The sequence below is a fragment of the Sorex araneus genome, chromosome 1 (genome assembly GCF_027595985.1).
Source record: "Sorex araneus isolate mSorAra2 chromosome 1, mSorAra2.pri, whole genome shotgun sequence".
Lineage (NCBI taxonomy): Eukaryota > Metazoa > Chordata > Mammalia > Eulipotyphla > Soricidae > Sorex > Sorex araneus.
Genome location: NC_073302.1, coordinates 50,968,138 through 50,985,831, shown reverse-complemented (window position 1 = coordinate 50,985,831; position 17,694 = coordinate 50,968,138).

Sequence of the window (17,694 nt, the reverse complement as noted above, 5' to 3'; positions counted from 1 at the left end):
TTTGATATATACATATATATGTATACATGTTTGTGTATATATATATATATATATGTTTGGATTTGAGCCGCACCTAGCTCTGCATTCAGGAATTCCTTCTGGTGGTGCTTAGTGTGCCATATGGGATGCTGGAAATCAAACCCAGGTCTGCCGTGTGCAAGGCAAGGCAAGTTCCCTACCAGCTGTACCTGTTTGCTTTTAAATAATATCACCCACTCTATGAATAGGTTGAAATTCCCACCAAAATATTAATTCCAAAAGTGAAAGAAGTAATAATACAGTAGACTAGCTGCTTTTCTTGCGGGCAACTGACCTGAGTTCTTATCTGCAACGCTCCCTAAGGTTTCTCCCAGCACCACAAGGAGTGATCTCTGAGCACAGAGCCTGAAGGAAGCCCTGAGCATAGCCAGCTATGGCCCACAAAACAAAACCTAACCAAAAAATGCTAGTGGAAAATTTTAACTCAGTACATGCACAGCCATCTCTAAAAGAGTTCTCTTTCTTCCCCCTATGTAGTCATCTGTAATCATTGCAAGTGAGGAAGAAGGACCCCAGGATTGCCTGCTTTATTCCATAGCATTGAACAGAGGCTGCTTTATTAGATGACTTCAATTTTGGTCTTTTTCAGACAGTAAATGGGATGACAGTGTATTTAGAGTATGGCTGCCAGGAAGCACGGTGAGGCATGCTTAGACTTGCTGTGGAATGATGATCCCCTAGCTTACGTGGACAGGTTAGCTTGAAAGATAAAGACAAACTCACAAACAAATATCTCCAATCTCAATGCTAAACAAGTATCTAAAATATCATTTAATGATAACGCAAGGTGTAGAATTTGGAGGAAATACTCCTGGAAAGAGAAGTGATGGAAAATATGAAGCAGTCTCCTGGAACAAAGAAAAAGTGTTTCAGCCATTCTTTCAGAGCTACCCTTGGTCCCAAGGGCCCTCTGGGCTTCTCTCCATACCTTCATCAACATTTCTCCACTGCTCTTGCTCAATCCACGGAACACAAGTGAGTCACTTTTTTTACCCATAGTGAACACAGACCTTGCTAATTGTTACATAGCATAAATAATTCTGACTCACTTAAAAGAAGTGAATTATTCACTTTATGTATATAGTTATAAAGAAATATTTATTTCTTTTGAATCAATATATATTTCATAATGTCATAAAGTGAATGTATGTATAATATATTATATATAAATATATATATACTTTTTAGTGAGAATATATAATGTGTTTAATATACATAAAGTCAATGACACTTCTTTTAAGTGGCTTAGAATAATTCATACATATTAGTATATAATATATGTATATTTTATATGCAAGAAAAGAGTAACAATGAGTCTCACACACACACAAAATCACTGCCTTTTCCAAGATATGGAAATATGGAAAGCTAGCAACAAATTTTTCACCACAAAAAGTTAGAAATGCTAAACAAAGTTTGACAAACTATTATGTGCACAGGTGAAATTTCAATAAAATGGAACAATTTTTCAAGTACAACAAAACAAGAAAAAAAGTAAAAACAAGGAATGGAGAAAATGGGAAGGGGAGCTTCAGATATCAGGGATATGTTTGAGTTATCTCCATCACTCACTGATGGAGGCAAGTCTTATGACTATGAAGTAAGAATCAGAATTGAAATAACCACAGAGAATTCAATCCCTTATAAAGCTAAAAGGCAAGAACTTGGAAGACCTAGAAAATATTGCAAAAGATGATAATAATGTATAAGACTGTGTTACTTGCAGGGCTAGAGAGATAGTGCAAGGACTAAACTGCTTGCTTTGTATCCCTCTGAATCTAGTTAGAATTCCTGGAACCATGTAAGGTCCCCCAAATACCATCAAGAGTCACTGCTGAGCACAGAGCCAGGAATAGTCCATTAACACGGTGTGGGATACTCTCTCTCTAGCCCTCAAATGTTTTGATTAGGGGCTGGAGAGATAGTACAGCGGGTAGGGCGTTTGCCTTGCACATGGCCAACCCGGATTCGATTCCCAGCATCCCATATGATCCCCTGAGCACCGGCAGGAAGAATTCCTGAGTGCATAAGCCAGGAGTAACCCCTTTGCATTGCTGGATGTGACCCAAAAAGCAAAAAAAAAAGTTTTGATTAGATTTCAGGACTGCTTCTCATAAATTATAGCTATTTCTGTATATGTGAATTGAATCTAGGGTTTCTTGTACTGGGCTACGTGTTTTTGTTTGTTTTTTGTTTTTTGTTTTTTTTTTCTTTTTGGGTCACACCTGGCGATGCACAGGGGTTACTCCTGGCTCTACACTCAGGAATTACTCCTGGTAGTGCTCAGGGGACCATATGGGATGCTGGGAATCGAACCCAAGTTGGCCGCGAGAAAGGCAAATGCCCTACGCTCTGTGCTATTGCTCCAGCCCCAGGGATACATGTTTTTTAAAAGTTCTGTGTGTAACAGAAATCTTGAAGAATGCAGACAAAATACAAATCACAAAGAAGAAAAACTAATGCCTTTAGCTCATCATCCCAAATCATCCAGAAAAATTTTTAGAATTTTTCAAGTATATATATATATGTGTGTGTGTATCCTATATATATATCCTATATATATAATATATATATGGTAGAACTACTGTCTATTCAGCCACTGATTAAGCTGATTGAATTGGACATGAATTCACATGCCCCTCCACATTACTTTTTTTTTTAAATTTTTATTGAATCACCATGTGGAAAGTTACAAAGTTCTCAGGTTTATGTCTCAGTTATACAATATTCAAACACCCATCCATTCACCAGTGCCCATATTCCACCACCAAAAACCCCAGTATACCCCCCTCCCCAGCTCCCCCACCTCCAACACATATTACTTTTTAAAAAATTTAATTGGATATCCATGAGATAGACCATTACAAAGCTGTTCATAATTGGATTTTAGTCATACAGTGATCCAGCACCCATCCCTCCACCAATGCACATCTCTCACCACCAACGTCCTCCATTTCCCCACCACCATTCCCCAACCTCCCACCCCCCACCGCCAGTCTCCCTCTATGGGAGGCACTTTTCTTCTTGCTCTCTCCATCCTTTTCCTTTTGTGGGTAATGGTTTGCAATACAGGCGATAAGAGGTCATGGTGTTTGTTCAGGACACTCAGTATTTTTGTCAGGACAGTAAGACTGGAATAGCTTTTTAATTGGGTGGAAACTTTAGGGTATGAATGTGACTGCCAAGACTTTTGGAAGTACAAGGAGGTGGGGGGAGGTAGCCCACCTCGACTCTGAGAAAGCCTGGAGATTTCAGTCACAAAACCCACATACCAGAATTTCCAACAGATTGAATCTTGGTGAGGTCCATCCTGAGATGGTGGAGTCAGGCCAGGAGTATGGCTGCGATTTTGAATTTTGGAAGCTAGCTGCTGCTGGGAGCTTTGCTTGGGCAGGCCCCAGGTCAACCTGCCACCCTCTGATTTACCCAGGTCTGTTCAGCCATGCGCAGATCCCAGCTTAACTGCGGCTTTTGATCTCTTTTGAGAGTTATTTATGGGTCTCTGAAGCAAGGCCACTAGTAGAACTGACAGGGTGGCACTGGAGTTGATTCATGGGGGTGACTGCTAGTGTTTCCATGAGTGTTGGAAAGTCAGGGGAGGTAGCCCATCCCAATTACAAGAAAGTCTGAAGATTTCAGTCATAAAACCCGCTTACCAAAATTTTGAACAGATTATATCTTGGTAAGTTCTGTCCTGAGATGGTGGAGTCAGGCCGAGGGTATGGCAGCAATTTTGGATTGTGGAAGCAAGTAACTGCTGGGGGCTCTGCTTGGGTGGGCCCCAGGCCACCCCGCCCACCTCTGATTTACCCCAGTCTGTCCAGTCATTCTCAGGTCTGAGAAGAACTGTGGATTTTGATCTCTTTTAAGATTTATCTATGGGTCTCTGAAATAAGGCCAATAAATGAGCTTGTATAGCTGAGCCAGAGGTAATTTATGAGCATGGCTCCCACATACCTATCTTTAGGCCGTTTAAATTCTGGGTAAACTTGGTCCCAAGTTGTTGGGGTCTGGTCAAAGGTACAGCAGCACTTTTGGGGTGTCAGGGAACCTGAAGGCACCATCAGGCTGTTGTCAAGTATATGTTTTTATAATTTTATTAAAAAATATACTTTTTGAGACAAAATTCACATGTGATTTTAGGAAATAATACAAATAGAGCCTTTATAAATCATTTGTTCAGTTTACTTCAAAGTTCCAAAGGTAACATCTTGCAAAACTATATAGTACAGTGTCACCAACAAGAGAAATTTTTTTTTGTTATATTTTATCTCAATCTCTCATTTTCTACTTAGTTAACTTTTTTCTCTCTCTTCTCTTTCTCTCTCTGAATTCTCTGGTCACTTTCACCCCCTACCCCTCCAACACACACACACACACACACACACACACACACACACTAAGATAGTTAAATTATAACAGATTCCTCTAGTGTCCTGGTCTGTGCCGACATTCATGTTTTAAATTAGCAAATTTTAAAGTAGCTGGAAGTCATAGCTGGAAGTCAGATGAAGAATGAATTTCCTTAGGATGTTACAGGAAATTGTTTCTCACTGCCAGAAAAGCAAAAACCTTCAGGTACCATGATACAAATGACCTAAATTTGTCATTTGTCATACAATGAAGAACAAATGTATGCCAAAGAAAGGAAATTTTTTATCTGAAAGTAATAGCTCTACACATTTACAAGTCTGGTCATATTTAGTGTTGGAGTTAACAGAAAAGAAAATTTGGGGGAAGACAATTGACAGCCTTTATTAAAATATAAATGTATGTATCCTTCCACACATTTGAACTGTTGTGAAAATATAGCCTACCCAGCACCTTAGAGATTTATTTTAGCTATGTCCAAAAGAATCATCTATGTGTTGTTCAGATGATAGACTAAAGGTGGCCTTTTGCAAGCTACCTTCACAAAACAAACCTGAGGTATGGGGGTTGGAGTGATAGCACAACTGGTAGGGTGTTTGCGTGGCCAACCCGGGTTCTATTTCCAGCATCCCATGTGGTCCCCTGAGCACCACCAAGAGGAATTCCTGAGTGCATGAACCAGGAGTAACCCCTGTGCATTACTGTGTATGACCCAAAAAGCAAAAAAAAAATGGGGTGCAGTGCTTGCCTTGCATGTGACTGACCTGGGTTCAATCCCCAGCATTCCTCCTCTATGGTTCCCTAGGGTCACCGAGTAATTACTGAATGCAGACCCAGGAATAACTCCTGAATATCACCAGGTGTGGTACATAAAAACAAACCAAAACAAACAAAAATGCCTGTTCTTCACAGATAAGATGGTTATCTAGGTTAAAAGTCTGGAAAATTAATCAAAAAACTCTTGAAACCAATTAGAAATTACTACATGACTTCAAAATATAAAATGAATAAACATAAGTCAATCCCTTTCTTATATAACAAAAATGAATGAGCTATTTGATATTAAAAACCAGTATAATTTACATTAACTCTCCCCTCCAAAATGAAATACCTACTTCTAGATCTTAAACTTGATATACAAGATAAATATGAAGAAAGCAACAAAAGCATCGCTGAGTGTGGCCCATTTTTAAAAAAAATGCTAAACACAAGCTGGATTGATAACACAGCTGGTAGAATGCTTGCCTTCTATGCAGCAGACCCAGGGTTTAATCCTTTGCATATGGTCCCCTAAGCCTCGCCAGAGCCAGGAGTAAGTCAAGAGAGAGAGGGAAAGAGAGAAAGAAAGAAAGAAAGAAAGAAAGAAAGAAAGAAAGAAAGAAAGAAAGAAAGAAAGAAAGAAAGAAAGAAAGAAAGAAAGAAAGAAAGAAAGAAAGAAAGAAAGAAAGAAAGAAAGAAAGAAAGAAAGAAAGAAAGAAAGGAAGGAAGGAGGGAGGGAGGGAAGGAAGGAAGGAAGGAAGGAAGGAAGGAAGGAAGGAAGGAAGGAAGGAAGGAAGGAAGGAAGGAGGGAAGGAAGGAAGGAAGGAAGGAAGGAAGGAAGGAAGGAAGGAAGGAAGGAAGGAAGGAAGGAAGGAAGGAAGGAAGGAAGGGAGAGAGAAAGAGAAAGAAAGAGAAAAAGAGAGAGAAAGAGAGAAGAAAGAAAGAAAGAAAGAAAGAAAGAAAGAAGGAAGGAAAGAAGGAAAGAAGGAAAGAAGGAAAGAGGGAGGGTGGGGCTGGAGTGATAGCACAGCGGGTAGGGCGTTTGCCTTGCACGAGGCCAACCCAGGTTTAATTCCCAGCATCCCATATGGTCCCCCGAGCACTGCCAGGAATAATTCCTGAGTGCAGAACTAGGAGTGACCCCTGAGCATCGCCCAAAAAGAAAAAAAGGAGGGAGGGAGGAATGGAGGAAGGAAGGAAGGAGAGAGAAAGGAAGAAAGGAAGAAAGAAAGGAAGGAAGGAGAGAGGGAAGCCACACCACCACCCAACATCTCAATATGTTTACTAATTTGGAAGCTCCCTAAACTGGATGTTTTAGAAATTTGTATGGCAGGGCTGGAGCTATAGCACAGCTGGTAGGGCGTTTGCCTTGCACGCGGTGGACCCAGGTTCGATTCCCAGGATCCCATATGGTCCCCTGAGCAGCGCCAGGGATAATTTCTGAGTGCAGAGCCAGGAGTAACCCCTGTGCATTGCCGGATGTGTCATAAATAGCAAAAAAAAAAAAAAAGAAAGAAATTTGTATGGCAGTTGCATTTTGTAAACAGACTTAGCAAATCATTAGCCAGTGGTGACTGAACTCAATCTCCAAGCATCACCATTCCCTCTGCTGAGGTGGGACGGGGGATCTGAAAGTTTCAATCCTCTATCTTGGTTTAATCTGTTCACTAGCACCAGCCTGAAGCTACCTTACTCATTAACATACAAAAGACATTCATCAATTAGAAGACTCCAAAGATTTGAACTGTTCTTTTTCAGAAATCAGGAACAAGAACCAAATGTATTTCTTACTCTACTATAATATCATACTTTAGTACTTGGTTTTGATTCTGAAAGTATGAAAGCTACTTTAAATTTTTTATTTCAAAAATACTTATTTCTATATTTAAAATAAAATGTATTATACATTAATATAAATATTAACATGGTATATAAAACTTCATATTATTAAAGATTAACAATTTTCCCCCGAAAGTAGTGAGGAGACTGATGTTTTATATTTTTGCAAATCTCGTTCATGTCTGACTTCATAGAGGACGGCTATTCTCCTACCCACTACTTTATGTTATTGATATATCACAGGTCACAAAGCCTTTAGAACAAAGGTCCTCAATCTTATTTGACTTACAGCTCTCCTTACTGAAAAAATAATTTATTCAGCGCCCCCTGGAAATCTACCTTAAGAAAACAAACATAAAGTGCCCCCTAATTGCACCGGAGGGTACTACAGTAGAATTGCCCTCTTTGGGTGGGGTGGGGGTGCGGTGGGAGGGTGCTTTAGGGGATAAACAGTCTTGGGAAAAAAATGTTCCAGAAGATTCCAAGGTGTGCTTATAAGAGGAGCGTGATGTGGGCCAGACTGGTAGTATAGCAAGTAGGGCGCTTGCCTTGCATGCAATTGACCCTGGTTCGATCCCCTACACCCATATGATCCCCTAGTCACCACCAGGAGTGATCCCTGAGCACTGAGTCCAGTGTGGCCCAGAAACAAACAAATAAAAAAGAAAAAAGAGAGTGAGGAAGCACATAAAGTCTCTGTCTGGATGGAGAAATAACAGTTTCAGCCTCAGTCTTTGGAAGGATACCCAGTCCTTAGACTACGCATTCAGAGCCACTGTTATGCCTCCTCTCTCCTCAGCCAAACTTTACAACACTACTCTTCATCCCCTAACATACTCACAGTTTTATGCTTATGGTATTCTTAGATAAAGGGATTTTCAAATTTTAAAAGAGATATCTTCCCCACCCCACCCCAACTTTTTTTCTTTCACAATTAACTACTGAGAAGAAGTTAAGATCTTTTTTCTTCTGATTTTCTGAAAGTTCTCTAGACTAAAGCCAAGGAACTTAAACGCTAGTGACAATGCTGTAATTTTGTAATCACCTTGAGCCACTCCTTAAATTTAAATTAAATTTTAAATTAAAAAATTGAACTTATAGTTATGTGGTGAACGCTGATATTTTTTCCTCTGGCTTTGTGTATTATCTTAACTCAACATGTCTAAAATCCCTACACAATAGATGTCATCCCAGTTTCGTTAAGAAGATGTACCCATCAGGGGCTGGAGTGATAGCACAGTGGGTAGGGCGTTTGCCTTGCATGCGGCCGACCCGGGTTCGATTCCCAGCATCCCATATGGTTGCCCTGAGCACCGCCAGGGGTAATTCCTGAGTGCAGAGCCAGGAGTGACCCCTGTGCATCGCCGGGTATGACCCAAGAACAAACAAACAAAAAAAGATGTATTCATAAAAAAAAAAAAAAACTCTTCAAAGTTTCACTCCTTTGCATTTGCACTTGTCACCAAGGCATTGTTTGCCCCACATTACATATAGTGATTAATCATAATACAGCACTAGCTCTCAGTAACAAGACTATGGGAAAGAGCAGTTTCCTGTACTTGGGGCTGAAAAACAAGATACTTCCCTCTCAGTGTTCTAACTTCTTAATTAGGAGACAAACATGGCCAAATGTAGGCAAATGACCAAGATGCCTTATAATGATTAAAACAAATCACAATGTAACAATTGCTGCCAAGAAATCCCACAAAAGCACCATAGGCAAATACTGTAAAAATACTATGAAAAAGATTCTGGGTACCTTATAACTATGGATTTTAAAAATGCAAATTAGTACAAATTAAAAAGAATGGTAAAAGTATACAAGAACAAGAAATATAACTCAAAAAAAGGCAAAGTGTCATTAAGTAATTATTTGATGAGCTCAAACTCAGAGCCTTCTAAGGCTGTCATCTATATGCTAAATATCAGGCAACTGACAAGGCTTGGTGGATTATATTTGCCAAAGGCTATTTGCATTTTAACCATGGAAACACTTCTAAAACAATGGAGTGCTTTAATTCACTCAACAAATATTTGCTATTTGCTCCTGCTCTGAGGATATGAAGGTGATCAAAACAGAAACTTTTCCTGGGGTCATGAAATTTAGGAGATAAAAGCAAAGTCAAATATTAATCAAACAACATTTATATTTGTGCACTCTGTAAACTGAAATAAATAAAAGTTCCAGAAAAGGGGCTGGAGCAATAGCACAGTGTGTAGGGCGTTTGCCTTGCACACAGCCGACCTGGATTCGATTCCCAGCATCCCATATGGTCCCCTGAGCACCACCAGGGATAATTCCTGAGTGCATCGCCAGGTGTGACCCAAAAAGAAAAAAAAAAAAAAGTTCCAGAAAGGAGGAAAATCATTCTGAAAGAGTTGATGTTCAAGATCTTATCAAAGGGAGTATCTAGAGAGAACTAATCATAAAGTTGAGATCTGAAGGTTGAGTTAAGTTGAAAACATCTGTCTTAACATATAACAGTATTTTTACCATAGGGTTTGTGTATTAGTTTTCTGGGCTATCACAACAGAGAATCACAGTGATTTAAACCATGTAAATTAATTGGGTGTGTACTCAGCAATGCATGCTCCAAGTCATTACTTTGATCCCTGGTATTGCAGAATATACACAAGCAAACCCAGCATCATAAATATATTGCTTCACAGTTCTGAAGTCTGAGATTAACAGGTCAAGAAAATTGGTTCTGGGCTTGGAGAGATAGTACAGTGGGTATGGTGTTTGCCTTGCATGAGGCCTACCTGGGTTCAATCCCCAGCACCCTATATAGTCCCTCGAACACCATCAGGAATAATTCCTGAGTACTGAGCCAGGAGTAACCCCTGAGCATTACCAGATGTAGCCCAAAAAGCAACCCCACCCACCTCAACACACATACACACAAAGAAGATTGGTTCCTTCTGAGAGTGGCAAGAGATAATCTGCTTCATTGCTTCACTTCCAGATTCTGACATCTGGAATCATCTTAAGTTGTTCACTGGTTTATGGATCTCTGCCTTTATATTTATTTATTTATTTTTTAAAGTTATGCTACACAGAGCTTTATTTTTGAGGGTTTTTGCTGTTGTTGTTGGATTATTCCTAGCAATGCTCAGGGCTTATTCCTGGCTCTATGTTCAGAGACCACTCCTCGTGGTGCTAGGGGGACCATATGGGGTGCCAGCTGTCCAATTCTAGTTGGCTATGTGCAAGGCAAGTTCCCTAACTGCTGGACTATTGTTCTGTGCCATCTGTTTTCATCCTTATATAACCTTCTCCCTATGATATATTCGTATCTTTTTCTAAGGACACTGTATTTGGGGTATACAGTATTGGGGTATTTCAAACCACATGAATTGAGAAGGCCGTAGAAAGTAAGTGTCTCAAATTCATCTCCTGACTTTCAGATTAGTTTCTCACAGAAGAGAAAAGAAACATTGGAAGAGAAACAAAACATTTGCTTTAGAAACCTACAGGAAAATCAGTCTTCTAGTGAGAATTGGATTGCTTTTTTTTTTTTTACCGAGAATGAGGCAAAAAACTGCCTAAGAGGAAATGAAAACTACAGGCATGGGCCGATAATAGAGTACAATAGCAGCATCAGGGAACACAATGGAATATTTGAGAGAGGCCTGCATTAAGGGCTAGGAAGTAAAGACCAGTATAAGGCTAAAGGAGAATGGGCTGGAGCAATAGTACAGCGGGTAGGCCGTTTGCCTTGCATGCCGCCGACCCAGGTTCGATTCCCAGCATCCCATATGGTCCCCAAGCACCGCCAGGAGTAATTCCTGAGTGCAGAGCCAGGAGTAACCCCTGTGCACAGCTGGGTGTGACCCAAAAAGCAAAAAAATAAAAAAGGCTAAAGTTGAAGTTAAAAAAACTTGGTCAGAAATATTTACCTAAACTTAAATATGTTTTTGTGGGGGATGATGGGTGATGGTCACAACTGGCAATGTTCAGAGCTTCCTCCTGGCTCTGCACTCAGGAATCACTCCTGGTGGTGGCCATATGTGGTGCAGCGATTGAACCAAATTGTGCAAGGCAAGTGCCCTACCCGCTACACTATCTCTCTGGCCCCCCATTCTGAGATTTTATTGATGAAAATAGATATAAAGTAAGGCAGCTTTTATTTCAAATGCCTTACCAGGGGTGGCTAGGGGACTAGAGAGACAGCAAAGTGGGTAGGGTGCTTGCCTTGAATGCAGCCAAAACAGGTTTGGTTCCCAGCACTCTATATGGTCCCCTGAGCCCAGCAGGAGTGATTCTTCAGAGCCAGGAGTAAGCTCTGAGTATCGCCAGTTGTAGCCCAAAATCCTAACCAAAAAACTCCAAAACAATCAAATGACTTATCAGGTGCCAGGGAAATGGCTCCAAATACTGGAATGCACACTTAACATGTGGGAGGCCCAGGTTTGATTATGGCTTGGGTCTGAGCACTATTAAAAGTAATATCTGAGCGCTGAACCAGGAGTAGCCCCCAACACCTCTGAGTGTGGTCCAAAATAAAACAAAATGCAAATACCTTATTGAGAAAAGTCAATGGACCTACATGTTCATTGTAAAGCAGTGTCAGTCTTGTGAGAATATAGTTTCTACTCTCCAGGACATTGTATTACATATATTCACTGTCACTGTCATCCCGTTGCTCATTGATTTGCTCAAGCAGGCACCAGTAGTGTCTCCATTGTGAGATTTGTTGTTACTATGTTTGGCATATCGAATACGCCGCCACAGGTAGCTTGCCAGGCTCTGAAATGTGGGCAAGATACTCTTGGTAGCTTGCCGTGCTCTCCGAGAGGGGCGAAGGAATCAAACCCAGGTCAGCTGTGCAAGGTAAATGCCCTACCACTGTGCTATCGCTCCAGCCCATTATATATTTATTACATATATTATGTATGTATATTATAATATGCATATATAATGTGTTATATAGTACTATAATATTTATATTATATATACACACTGTATCACTGTCATCCCATTGCTCACCGATTTGCTTGTGCGTGCACCAGTAACGTCTCCATTGTGAGACTTGTTACTGTGTTTGGCATATCGAATATGGCACGGGTACCTTGCCAGGCTCTGCCATGCGGGTGAGATACTCTTGGTAGCTTGCCAGGCTCTCCGAGAGAGATGGAGGAATCAAATCCGGGTCGGTTGCATGCAAAGCAAATGCCCTACCTGCTGTGCTATCACTCCAGCCCGCAGAACTGAGATAATTTACCAACCCCACCACTCACCAGATGAGAATGGTGTATGTATGTATGTAGTCAAGCCAACTATGAACCCCTCTAAACTTCAGCTTTATCATTTACAAAACATGTATGGTAAGGACTAGTGAGGTGGCTGGGTGGTAGAGGGCACGCCTTGCTTCTGTGAGGACCCAGGTCTGATTTCCCACACTGAAAAATAATTGCAAAAATATATAATGATCTTTTGGCCGTGCTGTGGATCGAGCATGATGGAAGAACCCAAAAGCGCGCCCTTGGACTCCAAGCAGCCCACTGAACTAATTCCGGCACGGGATCGGAGACCCTACGGCGGGCTGCGAGAGTGGAAACCAGGCATTCCCCAATTCTTTTAACCTCTCTCTCTCAATCCCTTCCTCCCGAGCACAGCGCAGGGTCCACGGCTTTCTGAGCGCAAAATGGAGACGCCGAGCCTCTCTTTAGGTTTCTCCATCTTATGAGCACCATAAAAGGGTAAAAGTTTGTAGTGATGTTATTTCTGGTTGTACTTTCCCTGGACTTTATACAGAAACCCAAAGCGGCCGCGCGACCTAATGTCATCTTAGCATCAGCAATATGTAATGGTTCCTTCTTAATGGGTCGGACTTTTGTGGGAGATCCTAACAAGAATAGTAAGTCTTTTGCTGAAATATTGAAGGCAATCAAAGTGCTAGCCATCTCTCTAGACTGAACTAAGCTATATCTCCACGCCGGCTGAGAAGAAATATCCTTCTTTCTCGGGAAGAAACGCGGCGTGGTGTCAACCATAGTGTGATGTCCATTAAGCAAACAGACCTGGTGGCATGGGAATGGGATATAAGGGGAAAAATTATGTACATGGAACAGCGGGACACTGGTGGAACCTCGAGCCGGAGCCAATACCAGTGCAAGACCTTTGGTTCCAGAAACTGCTTGCAGACACTCTACTAGACTATCAACTAAGCCAGAGCCCCACGCCAGCTGATGACGGGAAATAACCATCCTCTTTGGTTTTTTTTCCCTTTGTCAGACAGTGTGGCGATTACTAAACAGGCGTGAACTCGGTGGCGCGGGGCAAGGGGGAAAAAGAAAAGTTATGTAACAAACAGCAGGACTTAATATCTCTATATTCTTAGCAATGGAGAACTATCAAATGCTTCCTTGGCAATAGGACTGTCTTTTTCTTTTTGGGGGGAAACCCCAGCAACTGTAGTGAGTTGTGTATTGAAACATGGAATGTAATCGAGATAAAGCGTAAACGAAGTGAAACTTATCACGTACAAGGGTGGGGACTGGGGAGGTGGGAGGGGGCGGCAGATATACTGGGGGGGTTGGTGATGGAAGATGGGCACTGGTGAAGGGAAGGGTGTTTGAGTATTGTATAACTGACATAATCCTGAGAACTATGCAACCCTCCACTTGGTGATTCAATAAAAAAATTAAATATATATATATATAATGAGTATGGTATTTTAGGAAGCCTGGATAGTTTACTCAATATCAGCATGGAAATTCTGGAGAATTCTCATTTTTTCAGCAAGCTGTGTGATTGCTTCGATTTTTTTATTTCTTGAATAAAATTGGAATAATAATGCCTGATAGAGGGTTACAGTAATTCATGCCTACCTATTTATGAAAGTGATGCACACTACAGGAGGGTCCATGAAGAAGAAAGCCCTACTCCATTGTATTTTTTCCATTCATCTTCCTAATTTATCCATCAGGTACTATTCAGAAGTCATTTTTATTAGTGTTTTCAGTCCAGTTTATAGGAGAGAAATATTGGGGGTGGGGTATAGTTTGGCAGTATGCAAGATAAGTGCCTTATCTGCTATGCTATCCCTCAGTAGATTCTTATGGATAAAGCGAATGCATTGATTTGTTCTTTTATTCATTAAAAAAAAATTGGGGCTAGGGGCAATTTTTACTATGTCAAGGAGGCATGACTTGGTTGGGAATAGAGTTGTTCAGTGAATATTATTTTCACTGCTGTGGCCAAATCTCAGAAGGTAGCTATAATAGGACATTGGAAGGGAAATGAATGTTTCTCTTATTTTGCTTTTCTCTTTCCCTTTTTAATCCCTTTTTTTTTTTAGACAGTGGGTCTCTTATTCCTGTTGCCTATGACAGTGCTTGGTGAAACAGTGATCTAATGATTACTTATTGAGTGACTTAGGGAATGAGCCTTCCCAGGTCACCCCAGGCCAGGGAGGAACACAGAAGTATCACAGCCAATTTTCTTCTCCTGGCTGTGGTTTAATTCAGGGCTGGCCCAATGGACTTTTTTTTTCTCTGTTAAAACGGGGAAAACCCGAACCTCAGACTACCTTGCTTAAAACCTCTTTCATTTTCTTCTTCCTGTTTCCTCCCTTCTTTTACCCCCCTCACTCTCTCCCTTTCCCACTCCAATCCCCTGTTCCCTGTCACTTAATCTCTCTCCTTCCCTCCTCCACCCCACCTCCTTAAACACAGACACCCTTCCTGAATTTCTTGGGCCATACTTCTGGGACTTGTGCACATCCAGCTTCATTTCTGCTACTTTCAAAAGCCACTGTACATGCTGTGCTTCTTAGCAAAGGTGAACAAAACAACAGCAACAACAACAAAATGCACCTGTGGAATCTCCCTGCCTGGCTCTGGAAGGAAGGCTCTGTGGTGTAGTGCAGTATGCTATGGTGAATCTGCATCTCTTCCTGTAGGACAGAGGCTGTGGGGAGGATCCAGCTCTTACAACTGAATGGAGAGAGAGAAGAAAAGGCAAAGAATGTTGGAGAAAATATATAAGGTGATAATTGAGTGTTGGCATTAAAGAGAGTTTAAGAAATAGTGGGACATAGGTACCCAGAGAGTCGGAAGGTTGGGCTGAGGCACTGAGTCCCAGCCACGGGGCATGTTTTGGGGAGAACTGATATATCAGAGGCATTGGATCATTCTACTGTAGCACTGTAGCACTGTGGTCCCATTGTTCATCGATTTGCTCGAGCGAGCACCAGTAACATCTCCATTGTGAGACTTATTACTGTTTTTGGCATATCAAATACACCACAGGTAGCTTGCCAGGCACTGCAGCGCAGGCGGGATACTCTTGGTAGCTTGCTGGGCTCTCCCAGAGGGACGGAGGAATCAAACTTGGATTGGCCATGTGCAAGGCAAATACCCTAATAGTAGTCAGGGGCCAGAGTGATAGTACAGTGGGTAAGGCCCTAGCCTAGCATATCACTGATATGGGTTTTATCCTGATATCCTACATGGTCTCCTGAGCACCTGCCGGAGTGATCCCTCAGCACACACCTGTTCCAAATAGAAGTCAGCTCAATGAAAATGGCAGAGTAAAAGGCTCTAAGGTCCATTGTATACTCAGAAACATACACACATAACACACACACACACACACACACACACAGAGAGAGAGAGAGAGCATCAGAATGCAAATGTTCAAATTAAGAAAATCATTACTAGGGCAAAGGAAAAAACAAAGGGCTAAAATGCACACTCTGTATGTAAATAGTCCAGCACTGCATGGTCCCTGGCATAAAACTTGGAGGAAGTATAGTTGGATATCTCCCCTCACAAAGAAAAGAAATAAAAGATTACTTAAACATAATTACTCGTACTTAATGGGGATGTTATGTTATGTAACTTGAAGGGAATCAAAGAGGATTATAAAAGAAAACTATGAGCAACATCTGCCAACAAATTCCCAACTTTATCCTAGTCAAAGTGGACAAATTCCTAGAAATCATAGACTGCCAAAACTGACTGTGGAAAATACAATGGCAGTTCCTCAGAATTTTTATCTAAACTAGTGGTCCCACTCTCAGGTATTTCCCAAAAAAACAAACAGGTATTTAAATACTTGTTTATGACAGTTCGTATGACTAGGCACATTTACCAAAAGGTGGGAAGAACTCCAATGGTCATCACTAAAGAAAAGATAAACAAAAAGTGAGAAGCAATAAAGTTATGGAGGAAGCTAAAAATATATGCTAACTGAAAGGTCTATCACAAAGGTAACATATAGTTACCTGAATATTTCATGTAACATACCACTTACATGAAATGCTCAGATTAGGGATAGTATGGTGCATAGGGTGTTTGTCTTGCACATTGGCCAACCTAGACTACCTAGGTTCAATCCACAGCACCCCATATGATTTCTCAAGCCCATCAGGAGTCTGTATGACTGAAACCTGACCATCATCAGCTTTGTAACTCTGTATCTCATGGTGATTCAAAAATAAATAAACAGGGGCTGGGAGCGATAGCACAGCAGGTAGGGCGTTTGCCTTGCACACAGCTGACCTGGGTTCGAATCCCAGCATCCCATATGGTCTCCTGAGCACCGCCAGGAGTAATTCCTGAGTGTAGAACCAGGAGTAACCCCTGTGCATCGCCGGTTGTGACCCAAAAAGCAAAAATAAATAAATAAATAAACATTATACATTTTGTTTTTTTTAAAAAAGAGTAATCCATGAACATTGCTAAATATGACCCAAAACAAGCCAAAAAATTTTAAAAAGAATTTAAAGATATTCAGATTAGGTAAACTCAGACAAAACCCAAGACATTTTATTAAAACAGGAAGTTGTTTTTTTTATATAAAACAGGAAGTTTTAATAAACGCTTAAATTGTATGGGGCTTAGCCAGAGAGATGATAATACTTGTTTAGCAAGTGGACCAACTAGAGTTGAATCCCCAGCAGTCCCACAGGGTCCCAGGAGCAACCTCATACGCAGACCTAGAAATAGCCCCCCACATCCCTGCACCAATGCTGGGGGTGGCCCATGGAAAACCAGAAAAAGAAAAATGAATGTGTATGGGATGTCCTGTATGAGGTTCAGTCCCTGGCACCACATACACACAAATGTGTGAGTTCTTCTTTGGAACTATAGTATTGCGAGTGTACTGAATGCCAAAGAATCATGCCATTTAAAATCATTAATTTTATATTATGTGAATTGCACCTCAATAAAAATTAAGTAACAACTCTGTGCCAGAGGGAGCAGCACGGCTTCCCAGCTCTAACCTGTTTGAGCCTAGTCCCTGAAATAAGTGGGATTTGGCAGAGAAGTGGAGCTGCTTTTGGGTAGAGTGGTAAATCCAGCTACTGGAGCTCCCAGAACCATGGGCCTTTGGGCCTGGATTGGCTATGGGTATAGCCTTAGCAACCCCCCTTACTTCTAGGCTTGTGGTGTTGGGCCCTACATGTTGTGTTGCGCTAGCTGGGTCCCTCACCTGCTGATAGTGGAGCCTTAGGCAAAATATCCTAACCTATGCTGGAACTTGCCTGTACTGGAACTAAAAAATATTGAAGGCCAAGTGCAGGATGGTCTGCCAATCTGAATTCTCCCTGGAATTTCCATTCACCATATTCCATCGATAATAAGACCTAGCTTTTGACAACTGAGAGCTGATGTTTTACCACCTATGTATGGTGTACATATGATAAAACTGGTAATACATTCTCTAGTTGCGTA